General features: G+C 39.0%; 1 non-coding gene across 1 annotated transcript; it reads right to left on the bottom strand.

The window, feature by feature from the left end:
* Nucleotides 1-5889: 5889 nt before the first annotated feature.
* LOC129642535 (U6 spliceosomal RNA) lies at nt 5890-5994 on the bottom strand. Its single transcript, XR_008709802.1, has one exon. It is a non-coding gene; the product is annotated as a U6 spliceosomal RNA (small nuclear RNA).
* Between the last annotated feature and the right edge of the window lie 15123 nt (nt 5995-21117).

The following is a 21117-nucleotide window of genomic DNA, read 5'->3' as shown; positions in this document are numbered from 1 at the left end:
AGACTTTTCTTTTTACAGAAATATACGTTTAAGAAAGGATGATGTGTACTTTTTCTAAGTCATCTCTTGAGACCAATTACTTTGACTAATCAGAAGCTTCTAAATTATTTTTATTTTATTTTTTTTAATTTTAATTTAATTTTATTTTATTTTTAAACTTTACAAAATTGTATTAGTTATGCCAAATATCATAATGAGTCCGCCATAGGTAGTTTTATACTGTTATCAGTGTTCCAAAGAAAAATGTTCCTCAGTGTGACTTACATTTGTGTTTGCTTTTGTACTTATTCAACCATCAAAAATTTAAGAGATGCATCATTTTTTAAAATCAGGAAATAATAGGAAATTGAAGAACGATAAGAATGATTATCTCTTTTTATCTTTCTTTTTAGCTGCACTGTGAATCTTGTGCATCCCTGACCAGGGACTGAACCTGGGCCCTTGGTAATGAAACTGTGGAGTCTTCCACACTGAACTGCTAGGGAATATCCAAATGATTACCTTTTATTTTTTATGTTCCTTTTCTAGCTTTTAGTATTGCTGCCCATCAATAGCTAACACTGTATTTTCTGCTGGCTTACAGTCAAATGATAAATTTGTATTTTTATTTTCCCAAGCACTTCTTTATAGACAGAAGTAAGCTGAATTACATTGCCATCTACTAATAATTGGATCTCTGGAGATTGTCAGTACCAGCATGATACTCCTACAACATAACTTGAGGAATCGGGAAGTGTTGTATAAAGCGAGAAAGAATATGTAGAAGTTGTATATGCTTCCTGTTATGTTATTTTATTGATTTTTTAGGCCATCCTTATATGAAATGGACTTTTGGATATAACTTTATAGACAAACGGAAGCTCAACTTTTAAGATTTACACAAATCCTTTAGTTGGTCCAGTGCTTTGTTCTACTGTCACGGACTCATTTATTAAGAGACGATATGCTCCCATTCACATCACTTTCCTATGAGAAGCAGGCATGCCCTGTTCCTTGGTGACCCGGACATTAAACATGAATGGATAGAATCTGTAACTAAGACCGGTCCACCAGTGAATAAGAACCATTCTGTGTCTCTGCTTTTCTCTTCTCTATGAACATCTGGGTCTGTACTCGTCACATCTGGAAATGCATGTCGTTTGTTTTTTCCTCTTTGGAACCAAGATGGAGACAGACGTTTAGCTGGTCTGTGCCTATCGCTTATGCCGATGTCAGTAAGTTTACTGATTATGTTTACGAGGCTCAAGCTTTTAAGATGAGTCTCTATGGTAATAAACTGCTTATTTTATGGATTGTCTAGTGCCGTGATCAGCCATAATCAAGGATGGTGGAAGATTCTAAGAGAAAGTTGTAATAATGTGTTTATTGGAAAACGAAGATAGCAAACTCTAAAATAAATCTTGTTTTGTTGTTCAGTAGCAATCTTGGGAACAGCCTAGAGTGTACCAGGAAGAGTTGTGCTTATGGAGTAAAGCTCCACTGTCTACCTTCTACTTCTTGAACTTGGTGGTTTTATTTGATGGAGCTTGGTTGCTTTGTTTCAGCAATGGGAAACACTTCCTATGGGTCTTGGAGCTTTCCTTCCCAATATGGGAGTTGTCCACTTAGAGTATAGGTGGTGAGGAATGACCTTAGAAGGGCTCAAAGTATTATTAGAGGACCTCCTTCTAGGTCTTGCTATAGAAACCCCAAGGGCACTTATTCGGTCTTCCTTTTTTCTTTTGCAAACATGAGTAACCTTGAGAAATACACTGAGTAGTTAGCACTGATTTCCACAGCTCTGGCTTGGAAATTTCTTCCAGTCTCAAGCTGCTGCTTAGACTGGTTGCTAAGCAACCAGGAGAAGAGTTCACAAGCTTTGTCATAAGCCAGCAATCAAATGAGAGACGGTATTTTCTTTTGATTATTATTTTTGTTGTCAGCTCTTATTTTTGGTGTTGTGTATTTACATCCTTTGGGGAGTATTATTTCTAGAAACGCCTTTTCCAAAGAAGCTTTGTTTGTTAAAAGCATTTTGGTTTGATCCTTTTGGATAAAAAGGTGAGCAGTAGGCGTAGAAATTAGGCCTTGAGGCAGATGAAATAGTTTTATGAACCATGATGGAGTCACATACTGCTTTAGCCTCTCCTTGTTTAAGAAAACATACATGAAGCTTTCCATTCTTCTACTTCTGGTTCTCTGTTATTGTGCACTTCTCTGACATAAATCAGTGACTTTGAATCTGTGGTACCTTCAGCTCTTCTGTCCTTGAAGGTCACCGCTGAATAGAAGATCATTTAATCCTTTGTAAGCAGGATTTATTCTGACAATTCTTGGAGCCATTTTTCATGTAATTTCAAAAATATCTGTATCCTTTTTTTTTTTTTAAATGGACTATAATTAACTTACAGTGGGCTTCCCTGGTGGCTTAGTGGTAAAGAATGTGCCTACAATGCAGGAGACTCAGGAGATGCAGGTTTGATCCCTGGGTTGGGAAGATACTGTGGAGTAGGACATGGCAACCCGCTTACAGTATTCTTGCTGTGAAAATCCCATGGACAGAGAAGCCTTGTGGGTTACAGTTCATGGGGCTGCAAAGAGTGGGACACAACTGAGTGACTGAACACTCACTGGCTTACAATGTTATATTAGTTTCAGGTGTGCAACAGTGATTTGCTATATTTATGCGTTATGAAATGATCACCATAATATATCTAGTAGCCATCTGTCATCATTCAAAATTATTATGATATTATTGACTATATTCCCTTTCCTGTATGTTACATCCTTGTGATTTATTTATTTTTAAAACTGGAAGTTTGTGCCTCTTAACCCCCTTCACTTATTTTGCCCATTTCCCTGCCCTCACCCCCAATATAAATCCTTGACCCTTACAGATTTTGTCTCTCAAACACTAATGAGCCATCTTTTAAACAAATGCTTAGGTAAGTGTTTGTAACTGTTGTTTATGTTTTTAATTATACATTGATGTTTATTCAGTGAGTCTGAGGAGTGTGCCTCAAAACAGTAATCTTACAGTTAGTGAAAACGAGATGAGGAGACTGAGGTGATACAGATCTTCTGCCTCAGTCCCAAAGGAGGAAGAGATTGTAGAAACTGCATATCAATGAGCATGATGCTGATATCTGGCCAGACAGTACCTTGGGTTATTGAACTAATAGCTTGCGATGACTATGCAGAACTGAAGATAATTAGGAGCCTAAATGATATCACTCAGAAAGACTCATGTGAAATTAAACTTGTTTTCTTTCTGATGATTTTAGTATGCTGGTGATTCATGTTAATGTATAGCCACTGGGTATAGATTTTAGTAACATGTTTAATTATATGTCTTAAGATAATCAGCATTTTATTAATGCAATCCATAGCTTTTATGCTTTAAAATAGCAGTTAGCAATTTTTTTTCTGCAGATGCTTCTCTATGTAAATTATTTGAAGAAATGGGACAGGATATTAAAACTGATATAAATGTTTTTGAAATTCATGGATGTAATATTTGCATATAAACATTACTATTTGCATTTCCCCTTGTAATTTGGTCTACTAAGGAAAAAATTCTTATTTATCTTTTACAATCAGTAATGAGTGTTTTATTGAATGAGGCCATGCTCACATTTTAGGATAGAGTAATTGAAAGCATTTAGGATGAGCTTATGTTTACCACTCGTTCACTCCCAAAGCAGGTGGGATTCTAGCTCAGCCTTCGTCACTGCCAGGGTTTTGTGTATGAAGTGTCAGCGTATCAGTGACTACTGGAAAAAGGACTGATGCCTTGTCTTAGTTCTATAATGGATATACTTATTAATGCATTAAGTAATAAGGTCTAGCAGAGCGTTTACTATCAGCTGTATTTTTGAAATCATGATGAATTTAAGAAATACTATGAGATATCTGCCTAACTATAGTGTGTGATAGAAAGTAACTGTTAATTTCTATTGGTAACAGTTGCAGCTACTGTTAATACTCTGTGGCTTGTATCGTGTCTTTATTTATAGTGCATGGAGGTGCCAGATTTCAGTTAGATGTTCCTGAAAATAAAGATGTGCTTTTCCCTATTCATGAATCCATAGATCCTTAATGGAGGGGCAGGGTGTCCATATACCCCTATGAAAAAAAAAATCCTGTTTACATATTTACCATTAATTGTATCATAAAAGTAGTCTTAGAAACAAAGTAAAATATAATATTGATGTAAGGTTATAATATATTCTTTCCAGATGGTAAATTCACTGGGATTAAAATCCTTGGGGATATTCCAGTTTATGTACATATCTCAAACTATATTAAGCATGTGTAGCAGCAGAGGCAAATGAATTTCAAACATATATATTCTCCATGTGGCCTAATTATCAATAGAAATAGAATGGCAGATCTTTACAGAAGATGTCAAATTTCTGGGCCTTTGCCAGTCTTCTATTGTTTAAGGAGCATAAGAAATAAAGCCATAGTTTAAATGGAGAATTCTTCTCTATTGCCTGTAAGAGGCCAAGGGGAAATGCATACCTCATTAGTGCATAATGCCAGTAGTCATACTGCAAATTTTTTATATAGATAATAGCACTGATTTCATAGGTATTTGTGAATTAATATATATATAACACTTAAGAAGGAGCTTCTCTGGTAGCTCAGTTGGTAAAGTATCTGCCTGCAATGCAGGAGACCCTGGTACAATTCATGGTTTGGGAAGATCCAGTGGATAAGGGTTAGGCTACCCACTCCAGTATTCTTGGGCTTCCCTGGTGGCTCAGATGGTAAAGAATCCCCCTGCAATGTGGGTGATCTGGGTTAATTCCCTGGGTTGGGAAGATCTCCTGGAGAAGGGAATGGCTACCCACTCCAGTATTTAGCCTGGAGAATTCCTTGGACAGAGGTGCCTGGCAGTCCATGGGCTCACAGAGTCAGACACGACTGAGAGACTTTCACACACACACTAACACTTTAGAGTTATTCCTGACACATGAATACATTCATTCCTATATTAATGCTTTTATTACTGTTCCAGTATGTTATTACTTCTGAGTTCTACAGATTTATTGTGGGCACCATAGAGCTTTATTTCTTATTTAAGACAACTGTATTTATATATACAACAGTGATCATTTAGAGTCTTATCAGCCCTTGATTGTGAGATGATAATAGGGACGTATTTAACTTACTTTTGGAATGGATAATACATGAATATAAAATCTTAAAAATATTAAAGTGAATATGTAGTGAAAAGTAAATCCTTTCCTTTTAAAAATAGTTTAGTTGGTTTTTGGCTATAATGGATCTTTGTTGCTGTGTGGGCTTTTCTCTACTTGCAGTGAGCTGGGACCACTCTCTCTCTAGGTATGGTTTGAGGGCTTTTCGTTGCTGTGGCTTCTCTTATTGTGGAGCATGGGTTCTAGAGCACTCAGGCTTCAGCAGTTGTGATGTGTGGGCTCAGCACTTGTGACTCCCGGGCTCTGGAGCACAGGCTCAGTAGTTGTGGCACATGGGTTTAGTTGCTCTATAGCATGTGGGATCTTCCCGGATCAGGAATCAAACCCGTGTCTACTGCACTGACAGGAAGATTCTGAGTCACCAGGGAAGCCCCCTTTTTGCTTTCTTTTACCCCAGCCATCCCATTCCTCTTCCTATATCTGTGTGTTATATATATATATAAATTATTGGTTCATCTTTGAAAGATTTTATGTATATACAGGTTTGTGCACACCCACAGTCTTTTAAATACATAAATGGTTACATGCAGTACACCTGTACTTCACCCTGAGCATATCAATAAATACTATATCTTTGAGATTGTTCCATATAAAGTTACTGTGTCTTTTTTTAAAAATTAACTTTTACTGGAATATAGTTGCTTTACAGTGTTGTGTTAGTTTCTAATATACAGCAAGGTGAATCAGAAATACAGAATGCTTCCTGTATTTGTGGGTCATCTTTGTGCAGGAGCCATGCTAATTTCTGTACTGTTGCAATTTTAGTATAGATGCTACCAAAGCTGAACATTTGAGCTGCCTTGTCTTTGTAAATAACTTTTAATTTTAGAAGAATGTTACACTAACTGAAAAGTTGCAAAGATACTACAGAGTTCCTATATACTCCACAGTAGAGTTCCTCTACTCCAGCATCTTATGGAGCTGGGGGGTACATATGTCAAAACTAAGGAACTGGCTTTGTTCAGTTCAGTTGCTTAGTCATGTCCAACTCTCTGTGACCCCATGGACTGCAGCACGCCAGGCTTCCCTGTCCATCACTAACTCCTGGAGCCTGTTAAACTCATGTCCATTGAGTCAGTGATGCCATCCAACCATCTCATCCTCTGTCATCCCTTTCTCCTTCTGCCTTCAATCTTTCCCAGCATCAGGGCCTTTTCCAGTGAGTCAGGTCTTTGCATCAGGTGGCCAAAGTATTGGAGCTTCAGCTTCAGCATCAGTCCTTCCAATGAATATTTAGGACTGATTTTCTTTAAGATTGACTGGTTTGATCTCCTTGCAGTCCATGGGACTCTCAAGAGTCTTCTCCAACACCACAGTTCAAAACCATCAATTCTTTAGCACTCAGCTTTCTTTATGGAAAGAAACTGGCATTGTTACTTTATTATTAACTGAATTCTGCACTCTGTTCAGATTTCTCTTGTTTTGCCCTCGTGTCCATTTTTCTGTTTCTGGATCCATGTTATACTTAGTCATCATGTCTTTTACAGCCTTCCCTAGCCTGCAGCAGCTTCTCAGATTTTCCTTGTTTTTTACAACTTAGTTTTGAGGAATGCTGGTAAGGTAGTTTTTGGAATGCCCCTCTGTTATTGAATTTGTCTTGCATTTTTCTCATGGTTAGATTGGAGTTACGGGCTTGAGGGGAGCGTTACCACAGAGGGGAAGTGCCCTTCTGATCACCAATATCCATAGTATATGCTACAGACATGGCTTATCAGCGATGATACCTACCTCAGTCACCTGAACCAGGTAGTGTCTGCCGGGTTATGCACTGTGAAGTTACTTTTTCCTCTCTTTTCATATTTCACTTTTTGGAAACAAGTTACTAAGTGCAACCCACACTTGAGTCAGCCGAAAGCCCACTTTCTTGGGAGGAGGATGGCGTGTATGTGTGTTTAATGACTCTGTAATAGCCCCTGGGACTTTACTTGGCATGTGGAAGTCCATTTTTGCCTTTTTCTTCATTCTCTCCAAAATAAAAATCAGAACTAGAGTTCTAAAAGCTACCTGCCCAAATCTATCCTCTCCTTACATATTTCTTACTTAGGGATACCTCTCTTTAGTTGGCAAGAGACTGCATTTTGTCTGATTATTTTTCTCTGTCATGCTTGTACAGAGAGCTTAATTCAAAATAAACAATGTGCTACATTATTGATTTTGTTGTTATTCATAGACGATAATTGCTAAGCTACTTACCTGACAACAAATTATTTGCTCCAGGTGACCAAATAAGCAGTTCTCCATAGAGCCACATTTTTGAAATTATTAATATCTAGAGATTCTGCTATCTTAATCACAAGTTGCGTGCATGCATACTCAGTCATATCCAACTCTTTGCGACCTCATGGACTGCAGCCCACCAGGCTCCTCTGTCCATGGGATTTTTCAGGCAAGAATGCTGGAGTGGGTTGCCATTTCCTCCTTCATGGGGCTTCCCAACCCAGGGACCAAACCTGTTAGGTGGATTCTTTACCACTGAGCTACCTGGAAAGCCCTGTCACAGGTTATGTGTAATTTAAAATTTCAATGAAGAGTCACATATTTTAAGATTCTTATTCAGTTAGGAGGCATTTACTGAGCTTCTGCTATGTTTTAGCCATGGTTTGGTCGTGAGTTAAACAAATCAGGGGCTTCCCTGATGACTTAGATGGTAAATAATCCTCCTGCAATGCAGGAGACTCAGGTTCTATCCCTGGGTCAGGAAGAACCCCTGGAAAAGGGAATGACTACCCACTGCAGTATTCTTGCCTGGAGAAGTCCATGGACAGAGGAGCCTGGCGGGCTACAATCCACGGAGTGCAAAGAGTCGGACATGACTGAGCAGCTAACACTTTCAACTTTCACTTTACACAAATCGGGTGTCTGATGTAAGGCAGATGATGTTTCAAGGAGGAGATATAGACAATAAACACATTAAAAATTAATGGAAAAGGTCATTTGAGAGAGGGATAAGTGCTTTAAAGAAAATAACCAGGGTGAAGTGCTAGCACATGACTTGGTCATGGTGGTTACATAAGGGCCACTTTGATTTTGTGGCCAGTGAAGTCCTCAGGAGAAGGCGGTTGAACTGAAGACAGAGAATGCAAGAGGACCAGACATTTGAAAAGCTGGAGTTGGGAGGGGCTTGATGAGGTCTAGAAATAAAAAGAAGGCCAAAATTAGTTTAAATGAGGACAGAGTAGAAGAGAAGGGGGTGTAGAAGTAGACAGGGCTTCATAGGCCGAGTTCCGTTTTCAAGGAGGTCTCTGGGTGGTTTTAAGCAGAAAGGTGACATGGTCTGGTATCTGTGGTTTAGAAAAACCTTCTAGTTGCTTTGTGGAAAATGGATTATAGGGGGGAGAAGAGGAAGCAAGAATATAGTATGAGTTAGGAGACCACTGTAAGAGTCCAAGTGAGAGATGGATTGTGGCTTGGACTAGCAATAAGATGTACAAAAGTAAATAGACTGGGATAAAGTGCAGGGCATAGAACTGCCAGAATTTGTAGCTAAACTGAAATAAATTTTTAACAGCAGATGTGAATCAACAGGAAAGATAAGATGATGATGTGATATAAACTGTCTCAAATACAGATCATATTTTCATGCAAGTCTTTAAAAGAAGAGTGGTATCGAATATGCACATTAGTGAATTAGGCCTAAGTTAGGGAGCCAAGTCCATTATAACCTAATTCACACATCAGGAACAAAAGAGGAAACTAGCTTACCAAGTTAATGAGCTCTTAATACTTTTTCTAATAAGTATGTCGTAACTACCAAGCCTAGAACAGTAAAGAGATTGTCTTTAGGGGTTAGTAACAAACTTTAGGGGGACTTAATCATCCCGTTTACTTGATCATTACTCCTCAGGAAGTTGTAATCTTAGGAATAATATTTTTGATGTAATGGTTACTGTGAATCACTTTTATGTCATAATGATTATAATGTTTGACAAAGCAGAACATATTTCAATCATATGTTGATTTTAGCTTTGGAATTATGGAGAAAATATTTCATTTTTGTAGGTATTACTTACATGTAAAATGCCTTTTAATAAAGGGTTTTACAGAGCTTTCTTTGGAATAAATAACTAAATGTGGTCATAGTTTTGACATTTGACTTTTATATCAAATGCAGCAATTCATTTTATGAGGGCTTGGAATTTAATATTATAACATTTGGTTTGTTCTAAATTTTCAACATATTTTTATCTTTGTTATATGAAGAAAACATTGCTTCATAATATTTAATAAAAATCATGAATAAAAACCTCACTAGTTGGCTCAATTTAGTGTCTTGGGGTAAAGTAGGCAAGATAGAGATGATTTATTTTTTATTCTAAAAGTAAGGGTTTGGTAAGAAACTGATGAGGTAAAGAGAAGGAAAATATTTGCCTTTTTAATAAACTTTTAAAAATCAAAATATAGTTGATTTACAATAGTTTCAGGTACACAGCAAAGTGATTCATATATATATAATATATATTTCAGACTATTTTTCATTATAGATTATCACAAGATATGAATATAGTTAATTATGGTATACAGTAAATCCTTGTTGCTTCTCTATTTTATGCATAGTTAGTTTGTATCCATTAACCCCATGGTGTTGTTCAGTCTCTCTGTTGTGTCTGACTCTTTGTGACCCCATGGACTGCAACATGCCCAGGCTTCCCTGTCCTTCACCATCTCCTAGATCTTGCTCGAACTCATGTCCATTGAGTTGGTGATGCCATCCAACCATCTCGTCCTCTCTTTTCCCCTTGATCCTGCCTTCTTAGAATTGGAGTCTTTTCCAATGAGTTAGCTCTTCGCACGAGGTGGCCAAAGTATTGGAGCTTCAGCTTCAGCATCAGTCCTTCCAATGAATATTCAGGATTGATTTCCTTTATGATTGACTGGTTTAATCTTCTTGCAGTCCAAGCGACTCTCAAGAGTCTTCTCCAACATCACAGTTCAAAAGCATCAGTTCTTCAGCACTCAGCTTTCTTTACAGTCCAACTCTCACATCCATACATGAGTACTGGAAAAACCATAGCTTTGACTAGACAGACCTTTGTTGGCAAAGTAATATCTCTGCTTTTTAATATGCTGTCTAGATTGGTCATAGCTTTTCTTTCAGGGAGCAAGTGTCTTTTAATTTCATGGCTGCAGTCACCACCTGCAGTGATTTTGGGGCCCAAGAAAATAAAGTCTGTCACTGTTTCCATTGTTTCCCCTTCTATTTCCCATGAAGTGATGAGACCGGATGCCATGATCTTAGTGTTTTGAATGTTGAGTTTTAAGCCAGCTTTTCACTCTCTTTCATTTCATCAAGAGGCTCTTCTGTTCCTTTTTGCTTTCTACCATAAGGGTGGTGTCATCTCCATATCTGCAGTTATTGATATTTCTCCCAACATTGTTGATTCCAGCTTGTGCTTCATCCAGCCTGGCATTTTGCATGGTGTTAAATAAGCAGGCTTAGAGAAGAGACAGTCTGGAAAATTAGTTTTGACATAATATAAAAACAGGAGTTTGTTCAAATGGAGTCCATGGTAAGCTAAGGACTGTGAATGAGTTTAGGTCTGTTTCCATATTTGATGAGAACAAGCATTTTTGACAGAAAATATGGCTCTTGTTAATGATCATGACAATGGATTTTGGGGGGCAGATTTTAATTTCGTTGTTGGTGTTTCATTACATAGTGTGTTCAGCCATTTCACAGCTTGTTAAAGATCTATTCCAAGCATTTTTTTTTCCTTCTGAACAGTTTCCCAGCATCTATTTACTAAGAGGACACGCAGTATAGAGAACAAAATCACGTGTGCAAAGCTGACAATCCCACAAGTGTTATATTCTCATTTGCATTATGGTCTTATTCATGTTGGGTACAATCCATGTATTTCTCTAAGTTTCTCTTCCTTTCCTCACAGAGCCTCTTAGCAGGAATGCAGTACATGATATTGCAGGCATGCTGTCAGGAATATTAAAAAGGCTAAGAACGTCATGCTGAAGAATTATGTGGAATGAAAAAATTCAGCATGAACTGTCAATCTGTCTTCTCTGGCCTTTCAGGTTCTTTGACTTTCTTGTTGGCAAAATGTGGAGCTCTTTCACCTGCCATTTTAAAAAGCTTGTTCTTCCGAGGATTTGTTTCACAGGCCCTTTGCTTAATATCAAGGTCTGAACATTTAATTTCTTTCTGTAGAATGTTCCATTCTCTCGTATATCAGAGCTTTCAGTGGGTCCTTACCTTGATGGAAGTAGTCACAATCTAAGGAATGCCATTTAGCCAGCATCAGCCTGCAACTGCTAACGATTACCTAAAAGGAGTGATTACCATTCCCTGTGAGGTGATTGCAAAGAAACCAGAGAGCATGTATTTTTCAGCAAAAATCAAGGACTAACCCTGTAAGCTTCAAAGACGTCATCACAGCGAGGCTATTGCTGTGTCATTGTAGTCCAAACAGAAGTATGCCTGGAATAAAAACAGGCTTGCTGTGAATATGAACTTTCTGCAGATAAAATACAGACCACAAAATGGCAAAGATTTGTTAAAAGTTTTCTCTACTTGCCTTTACTTTTATAGATGTGTCTCCATCAGAAGAGGCATATATCCTTATCCTAATAGGTAAAATGCAAAAGGCATAAGAGTGAGTAAGTTAGTAACATTGTTTTACAAAATGTGGGATAATGAATGACTTTGAAACATAATTTTGAAAGAATGAGACTAAAACCATGATGGACCCATTGTGCTCTATATTTTGGAAGAAGTCAGTAAAGTCTTTAACTGAAAAATGGGTTTATTTTTAAAGAAAGCACTAGAAGGACCAAGCAACATACATTGGATTCCTAAATGCTGCTGAGTCTGGTAGAAGTGAAAGCAGGCATCCAGGAATTAGCCTTAGATTGTACGAGTCTTTCTGTGGCTCTTGCCCCTGCTTTAACTGTCTTCAGATGGAAAGATTGAGGGGATTTTAGGGAAAGAAACAGAAAGGTAGGTAGAAAATATTACACAGATAGATGGACAGGAAGAGAGAGAGGGAGAGAGAAGATAAGCAGATTATTTTAATTATTCTCATGTTTTGTATAAAAATTAAAATAGATAATTCCTTGACAAATTGAGTTATATAAATCTCCTGTGTGGATTTTGGTCACTTACCCAATGCCAGGATGTAGGGAAGAAAGCCTCAAAGGGACTATAGCAACATGTGATTTATCCAAATCTGTACTTTAGAGTATGAGGAAAATAGATATTGGTTCCAGGTCATTTATCTTTAATGTATAATGTAAAGCACTAAGTAAATGCTTTCACTGTAATAGCCTTTGAGTCAAAGGTCACAGACATTTCACTTACAGAAACCCATGAAAACACTTGCATTTTTTTCAGTATCTAGATTTTATGCCATCAGAAAAATAAAAGGATTAACACTTAAGTGAAGAAAGTCTATAGTTCATGATACTTTCCTTGAGCAAGAGTATTCTTCTTTGCTTTCATCAAAGTTATTTCTAGTACATATTTAATTTTCTTGTAGTAGACCCACATTTGACCAGCCAGCTTTAAAGGTCATAAAGGGAATTAATAAACATTGTTCATGTTTGTGGAAATATGGAGAATGGCCAGAAATCAAAAAGAGCCTAAAGAAAAATGGTAAAGCGTCTGCCTACAATGCAGGAGACCCGGGTTTGATTCCTGGATGGGGAAGATCCCCTGGAGAAGGCAATGGCAACCCACTCCAGTACTCTTGCCTGGAAAATCCCATGGATGGAGGAGCCTGGTGGGCTACAGTCCATGGGGTCGCAAAGAGTTGGACACATTTGAGCGACTTCCCTTTCTTTCTTATATCATTTTCCTTTTTCCTGATTATTGGTTAAAGAATTTTCTTTGTGACATGAAAAAGATTTGGAGCTGTTGTTTGCCCTTTATCTGAATTTTTTACTTCTATTGCACCCTCTAGTACTTGATTCTCTTTACAGTGAGTTCTTAAAGATTAAGCAAGACATCCTCTGAAAAAACCTAGGGATAATATTTTGCATAAGGCAATAGTTCATATGTTTGGATTAAACATGTTTTTTTTTTTTTCACTTTTTGACTGCAAAATAGACACAAAATGTTTTAAAAAGGTAGGGAAAAAATTTCATCTATTCTTTAGATTTGGGGGTACCCGTAATGGTGAGAGTTTCTTGACAGGTACATAAAACTCCTCAAGATTAATTGTTGTGTTTACTTATCTCTGTAGGCACTGCTGTAGCCATTGGCAACTCTAAAGATTTCTATGTGCTGTTGATCTCAGCAAGGACCGAGGGGTCATGCACACAGGTTGATGAACAGAAATGCTAAGTACAATGGTTTCCAAAGAGAGAGAAACAGAGGGAAAAGATCCCATTTCTTCCTTTAGAAAGGTCAGAGGGCGTTTTCCCTGGGCTGCTTCTAAAATGCAATCTTCAGCCAGAGCTTCTTAGGTCATTTAGCCAATCAGCCCAGAGAGCCTATCAGAGCTGTTGGAAGGAATGTGTCAGGGGAACACTCTCAAACTCTTGTCTCTCTTAAAGTAGTTCAGTCCAGACTTCGAGTAGCTCGGCTACTCAGGAATTCACTGGACTTCCCTGCAGTCCCTCTGTGCATGTTGACTGAACACCATGTGCACTCAAACACCATTATACACACTCATCTTTGTGCTTAACTCTCTAGTTCATAGCCCTATCAGTTCTATAATCTAAAAGCATTTAGTACCTTGTTCTTGGTTGCAAACAGCAAACTGATTCTGGTGAACTTAAGCAGAAAAAGAATCTACTGAAAGATGTCAGACCTAGCTTGCAGAATTGAATGAAAGAGTGGGCAGCAAGGCTTGGAGTTATGGCAGAAGCCTGGGAACAAGCTGAGTGAGACAGCCAGTCATGCCACAGAAAATGTTCTGGTTAGGACTTTACTAATGGAATTTGCATGATCACTGCTGGACATTAAGCCCTCTCATTCCTTCTGTGACTAACCCGTCATGCCCCTATCTGTGGCACCTGTGGGGCTTATGAGGCATCAAGGATGACTGCTGGGTCTTCATGAACTCTCAGTATTATGTCATCAATGTCATTAACCACTGTGATATCCTGTACCTTGGCAAGATGGTCACTGGTCTTGAAGACAGAATGTTGGAGCACAGTCAGAGGGTAGAGGTGATTCTAAGGCAAGGCACTGAAGGTGTTACAGCATCCTTAATAAATGAGGCAGAATGCTTCTGGTGTTTCTCCTTTTTAGGATTCAGCATTTGCACAGCCAGTGGTTGCCTAGTGGGTTTCAGGGGCTGAAGGAGCTTGGTCTGGTGAGCAGACCATGACTGGCATGGCTGACACGAGTCCTTCACTACCTGCCTAAATCTGAAAATCTGCTGCTGTTGTTCAAGATCCATTTGTTCTCGGCACCGGTGAGGACTCACAGTTCCTGCATCTCTCAGGTCTCTTGTGCTGTTAGAAATCCCTGCCATTCTTTCAGGGATGTTGTATTCCTTTGATTACAGTTTCGATCACCAGGAAACAAAGTTCACAGGACTTCCACTTGGCTGTTCCTACCAAGATAACCTCTAACTGTTGGTTCAGTGGGTTTTCTTCTTACCTGAGAACCTAAGAAATAACCACAGTGTGGGTTTGAGGTACCACTGGTCTTCATGGGAGGTAAATTGGGTCAAAACTTCACTTACAACTTGACCCCAGAAACCTCCACCCTGACTGTTAGACTGTGGTGTTATATGCCAAGAATTAGTTTTGGCTCAGAGCTCACGCCTAGTACTTCCTTAGGGGCCTGGGTGTATTTCCTTCCCCCATGTCCATATCTGCTGCTGCTGCTGCTAAGTTGCTTCAGTCGTGTCCAACTCTTTGCGACCCCATAGACGGCAGCCCTCGGGGCTCCCCCGTCCCTGGGATTCTGCAGGCAAGAACACTGGAGTGGGTTGCCGTTTTCTTCTCCAATGCATGAAAGTGGAAAGTGAAAAGTGAAAGTGAAGTCGCTCAGTTGTGTCCGACACTTAGCCTGCTAAACAGTTGCAAAGTCCTTTGAGGAAGACAGAATGAACTATGTTTATGATATTACTGAAGATATATAAAAAATATATATCTTTTGTTAATGACATTCATCACTTTAAAGTTGACCTTAAAAATAGAGTAAAACATAACCATTGAATCTGAGATACTTAGTTCCCAGTAATTTGTGTGAATGGACTGGCATTCCCATTTATCTTGGGAATATCTTGGCCAGTCTTCTTTTCAAATAGTTCTTGACATGAGATCTACTTTCATTGTAGTCTAGGAGACGTTGGAAAGTATAGATGTAATTCTTACTTCCAAACAGGTTGGTGACAATAACCTTCTGGGGGTTGGGGTCGGGGTGGTGCTTTCCATTTCTAACAAGTGAATAAGAAACCGGTAGTAAAGAAGATGGAAAACTGCCTGACTGTCCCATGGTTGATTCTTTTGAGTTGCACCTGCACAATGTTGATTCACTGTTTCTTTTGACTTACTTATCATCAGCGTACTCAAGCCTTAGACTTGAGGTGCAGTGTTTCATGTGGCTAAGAACAGGACTGAACCACCTGGCTTTGAACACCAGTTCTGCTGCTCTCTGGGATTCTCTGGTGGCTCAGATGGTACAAAATCTGCCCACAATGCGGAAGACCTGGTTTGATCCCTGGGTCAAGAAGATCCCCTGAGAAGGGAATGGCTACCCACTCCAGTATTCTTGCCTGAGGAATTCCATGGACAGAGGCGCCTGGTGTGCTACAGTCCATGGAGCCGCAAAGAGTCGGACAGGACTGAGCAACTAACACACACACACACACACACACACACTCTGCTGCTTGCTAGCTGAGTGACCTTAGACAAGTCATTTAATGTCTGTAACCCTGTTTCTTCATCTGTGGAGGCAAGCGTGCTTATGGTAGAGACTTGTTCTATGGAGGTAATCAAGTAATTATAACATGTAGTGACCATTCAATAATATTGACATTGACAAGTCACTCAGTCGTGTCCGACTCTCTGCAGTCTTATGGACTGTAGCCTACCAGGCTCCTCTGTCCATGGGATTTTCCAGGCAAGAGTACTGGAGTGGGTTGCCATTTCCTTCTCCAGGGGATCTTCCTGAGCCAGGGATTGAACCCGGGTCTCCTGCATTGTATATAGACACTTTACCGTCTGAGCCACGAGGGAATCTATCAATAATATTAGCCAGTATATTTTTAAAAGCTTATACAATTTGTAATTATAGAAACAAAGACCCAGTAATACCAAATGTAAATGCTTTTAACCTCCATATTGAATTATCTGTGCTACTCATTTTCCTAAGAGTTCATTTATCTGGTGTCTATTTCTTAAATACCTACACAAGCCAGGCTCCATGCTGATTTTTACATCATTGTGCCAACCTTGACCTCAGGTTGCTAGTTGACCATTTTCAGAGGGCACAGAGTAGTGGGAAGCTTTGTTGATAAAATGCGGGGGACATAAAAAGTCATTCCTTTTTTTTTACCCCCTTCCTACCCTGACTTCCACAATACACTAAGATTTAGGCTATGTAAAATCATCAAACACTGCTGCTGCTAAGTCACTTCAGTCGTGTCCTACTCTGTGTGACCCCATAAACAGCAGCCCACCAGGCTCCCCTGTCCCTGGGATTCTCCAGGCAAGAACACTGGAGTGGGTTACCCTTTTCTTCTCCAATGCATGAAAGTGAAAAGTGAAAGGGAAGTCGCTCAGTCGTGTCTGACTCTTCGCGACACCATGGACTGCAGCCCACCAGGCTCCTCCATCTATGGGATTTTCCAGGCAAGAGTACTGGAGTGGGGTGCCATCACCTTCTCTGTCATCAAACACTATATCAGGATTATTCAGTAGAAATACATTGTAAACTACAAATGTCATATATAATTTAAAAATTTCTAGTAATTGCATACAGAAGTAAAATAAATGAGATGAAATTAACTTTAATAATGTATTTTATTTAGTCTGCCATATCCAGAGTAACATGATCTTAACATGTAATAAATATAAAGAACTGTTGATGAGATATTTGACATTCCTTTTTTCATACAAAATCTTTGGAGCCCAGTGTGTATTTTATGTTTCACATTTATTCACACTCACCACCTTTGAAGTGTCTAATCTCTGTACATGTGGCAGTAAGTGGCTACTACAGTGGACAGAGTAAGATTAAATTTTACTGGATTCTAAGACTTAGCCATGAATTCTTCAGTAAACAGCTTTGGGTTATTCTCAGATCCTCACCTGGAAGGAAAAATACAGAAAGAGAAAGAATGAACTGAAATTCTATAAAATGCATTTTCAATATGTACTTTTATATAAGTTTACTGATGAGAAACATAAAAAAAATAGTTTGTTGATCAAAGATCATGTCCACTATTTGCAGAAATGCAAGTCGCGGTTAAGAACTGTTAGGGAAGGGGACTTCCCTGGCAGTCCGTTGGTTAAGACTCTGTGCTTCAACTGTAGTGGGCATGGGTCCCATCCCTGGCTGGGTGACTAAGACCCCACATGCCACGTGGTGAAGCCAAAAAAAGCAGAATTGTTAGGGAAGATCTAAATGTGGAAGTTTCAAGGAAGCTTATACCTTTAGGTATTGGTTGGAAAGAAAATCAACAGGTATTTAGTGATGTCGCAATAGTAATTTTTAAAAAAAATGAGTGTGATAGTAGTCAATGAGAAAGTACAGTGTTTTTTCTTTTTTGGTTGGGAGTTACCAGTGTCTTTTTTTCCTTTAAACTAGTTATATGATCTACGATGGACCAGTTATGTGGTCTATGTTGGAATGAAGTCAGTTGTGTAGAGATGAAGGCACACTCTCCTTCAGTGCCGTCTGTCGCCAGAGTGTTTTCACGCTTCATGCCACATTCATCTGTGACTCGTCTCTCAAATGGTTGATGACCCAAGTCAACATGCCACCTGAACCTTTAAAAAGCGCCTCTCTCAGGAACTTAATTTATGTTATAAACACCACGCTTCTGTGTTGACATTACATATAGACAGCGTAAACTATTTATTAGACATTTGCATTTTTGCATCACAATCACCAAGGATTTATGTGAGATTAATATTACTTTTTATTTTGTCTGAATTTTTTATTATAGAAAATTTCATACGAATGCAAAATTAGATAAGAGTGACGAAGCTTGATATAACCTTTAGTCCCAACTGTAACAATTATTAACTAATAAAGGCTAATCTCCTTTTCATCCATAGCTCTATACCCAGTTACCTTGAAGTATAGTTCCAGAATCATTGGCAATTCATCAGTAATTTTACCTTCAATGTTACATTCGACTGATAGGCTTTCTTCTCTTCTTTTTTTCCATTTTGTAATATCATTATTGAGGGAACTAGACAATTTGTTCTGTAAGTTTCTTACAGTCTGGATTTGGCTGATTGCCTCCCTGTGATATTGCTGATCTTGTGTCTGTATCCCCTGCGTTTTTTGTAAAATGGTAATTAGATTGTAAGTTTTCGCCAGACTCAGGTTTATTCGTCTGTCTTAGTGAAGGTTTTCCTAGCTGCTGTCGCGTTCTTTCGTAGGGGAGCGCATAATGTCTGGCTGTCCCTCTTTTCACCATGCTGACGCTGATGCGCGTGTTTGTGTGTCAGCCGCCTGAGCCACCGCCCATTAGGAAATTCTCTACTTTTCAGCAAATAGTTTTAGCAACAACTCAGGATCATTGCTTTGAGTCATCATTTCAAGAGGGGTTGCATAATAATGATGCTCTAATTCTGTCATTTTTTCTTAATTTATTAGCTGGAATATTTCCATATACAGAAACATTCCTTTATCAACAATTTGGTTAATTTGAGGTACAGTTTGTACAGCAAAGACAGGTTTCATATTTGATTCTTTTCCTTTATTTAGTAGTTTTCAGAATGAGTTGACCCCTAAGGTATCCTCCAAAGGTAAATAATGTTCTTTTTTAGTATCAGAATTCATGGATTTAAACATATTTGATGTTTTTCAAGCCATTCTATTTATTACTCTTTTTAATGCCCTACTTCTGACCAGTGGAAGCCTCTTGAAGTTGGCTCTGAGTCCTTTGAACCTGACTCCAGCGGACTTTGTTAGCTTCTTTGCTTTCTGAAATGCCAAGATATTCTAGGCTCATCTTTCATTTCTCTGTCCCAGATCTTAAATCAGCTATTTCTCCAAGGAGCCCTGGTTTCTTTAAGTGAATACATGGTATTTAGAGAGCATACCTGGGCACCTCAGATTTTAAGCTTAAGAAGTTTTCAGTCTGGAGTCTTTATTAGTTAGGAAAACTCTAGTGAAAGCAGCTCCAACCTCATGGCCTAGTGCAATCCAGGCTCACCTCTGCCGCGTGCATTGGCAGGCAGTCCTCCAGGCAGTGATTTAAAGACCCAGGATTCTTTTGTCTTTTAACTCCAACAGCCAGTAGTGCCTTAGAAGATGTAAAGAGGGAAATGTACTTTTAAAAAGTAGTACTTTTTAACTACTTTGACCTGGAAATGATACACATTTCTTCTCTCCTTCTACCAATGAAAACTAGTCACGTGGCCCTGCCTCAAAGCCACATGGCAGTAAAGGCAGTCTCTGCCTGGGGAGCCTTGCACTGCAGCAGAGCAGCATCCTCATTGAATGTCAGGCTGTCTCTGCTGGAAACCAAGCCAGAAACCAATGCTTTACCATATGAAATCATGAGCTCTCCCCAACTTTCTCCAAAAGGACAGTGCAAAGTCTCAATCGCTGCGTCCAGCTGACGTACACGCGCACCTCATTTTCTTGCACTGTGCTTCATTGCACTTTCCCAGATATTCCTTTTTTTTTTTTTTTTCTTACAGATTGAACATTTGTGGCAAAGCTGCCTCAAGCAAGTCTGTTGGTACCATTTTTCCAATAGCATCTCTTCACTTCACGTCTCTATGTCACATTTTGGTAATTCTTGCAGTATTTCAAACTTTTTCATTCTTATATTTATTGTGATGATTTGTGATCAGATGAGTGATCGTTAATGTTACTCTTGTAATTGTTTTGGGGCACCATGAAGCATTCCCACATAAGATGGTGAACTTAATCCCTAAGTGTTGTGTGTGTTCTGAATATTATATCAGCCTCCTGGTCCTTTTCCTCAAGGAAGGGCTCGTGTGGCTGCAGTACAGAAAACTAATTAATAACCCTACAGTGGGTGATTAACTCACGTTCAAGTGAAAGAGACGAGTGATGCCATAAGCTTCATTGTTATCTTTGTTTTCTAGAATGCTGATGTTTATTTATTTATGGCCATGTTGGGTCTACATTGCTCCATGTGGGCTTTCTCTAGTTGTCGTAAGCTGAAGCTATGCTCTGGTTGTGGTGCATGGCCTTTCCCTCATGGTGGCTTCTCTTGTTGTGGAGCAAGGGCTCTAGGGCTCCTGGGCTTCAGTATTTGTGGCTCACAGGCTCAGTTGCCCCGCACATGTGGGATCTTATTTCCTGGACCAGGGATCAAACCCATGTCCCCTGCATTGGCAGGCAGATTCTTAACCACTGGACTACCAGGGAAGTCCCTGTTGTCTTGTTTTAAGTAATTGCCACAGCCACTCCGCCCTTCAGCAAATCACCTTACTGACCAGTCAGCCCCCATCAACATCGAGGCAAAAAGATTAGGACTCTCTGAAGACTCAGATGATGGCTTGCAGTCTTTAACAATGGAGTGTTTCTTAATTAAGCTAAGTACACTCTTTTATTAGACATAATGCTATTGCACACTTATAGACAACAGTAAAATTTAAACATAACTTTTATATGTACTGGGAAACCAAAAAATGAGTGTGATTCATTTTATTGCAATATTTGCTTTATTTCAGTGTTCTGGAACTGATCTGCAATATCTCTGAGGGATGTCTGTAGAGCATCTTCCTCCACCCCCAATCAGTATATAACAATGAACCGTAGGCAAAACAACCATAATAAACACTCACATTT

This window comes from Bubalus kerabau, chromosome 1 (genome assembly GCF_029407905.1).
Source record: "Bubalus kerabau isolate K-KA32 ecotype Philippines breed swamp buffalo chromosome 1, PCC_UOA_SB_1v2, whole genome shotgun sequence".
Lineage (NCBI taxonomy): Eukaryota > Metazoa > Chordata > Mammalia > Artiodactyla > Bovidae > Bubalus > Bubalus kerabau.
Note: the sequence above shows the minus strand (reverse complement) of the source record. Positions and strands in the feature narration are given on the sequence as shown.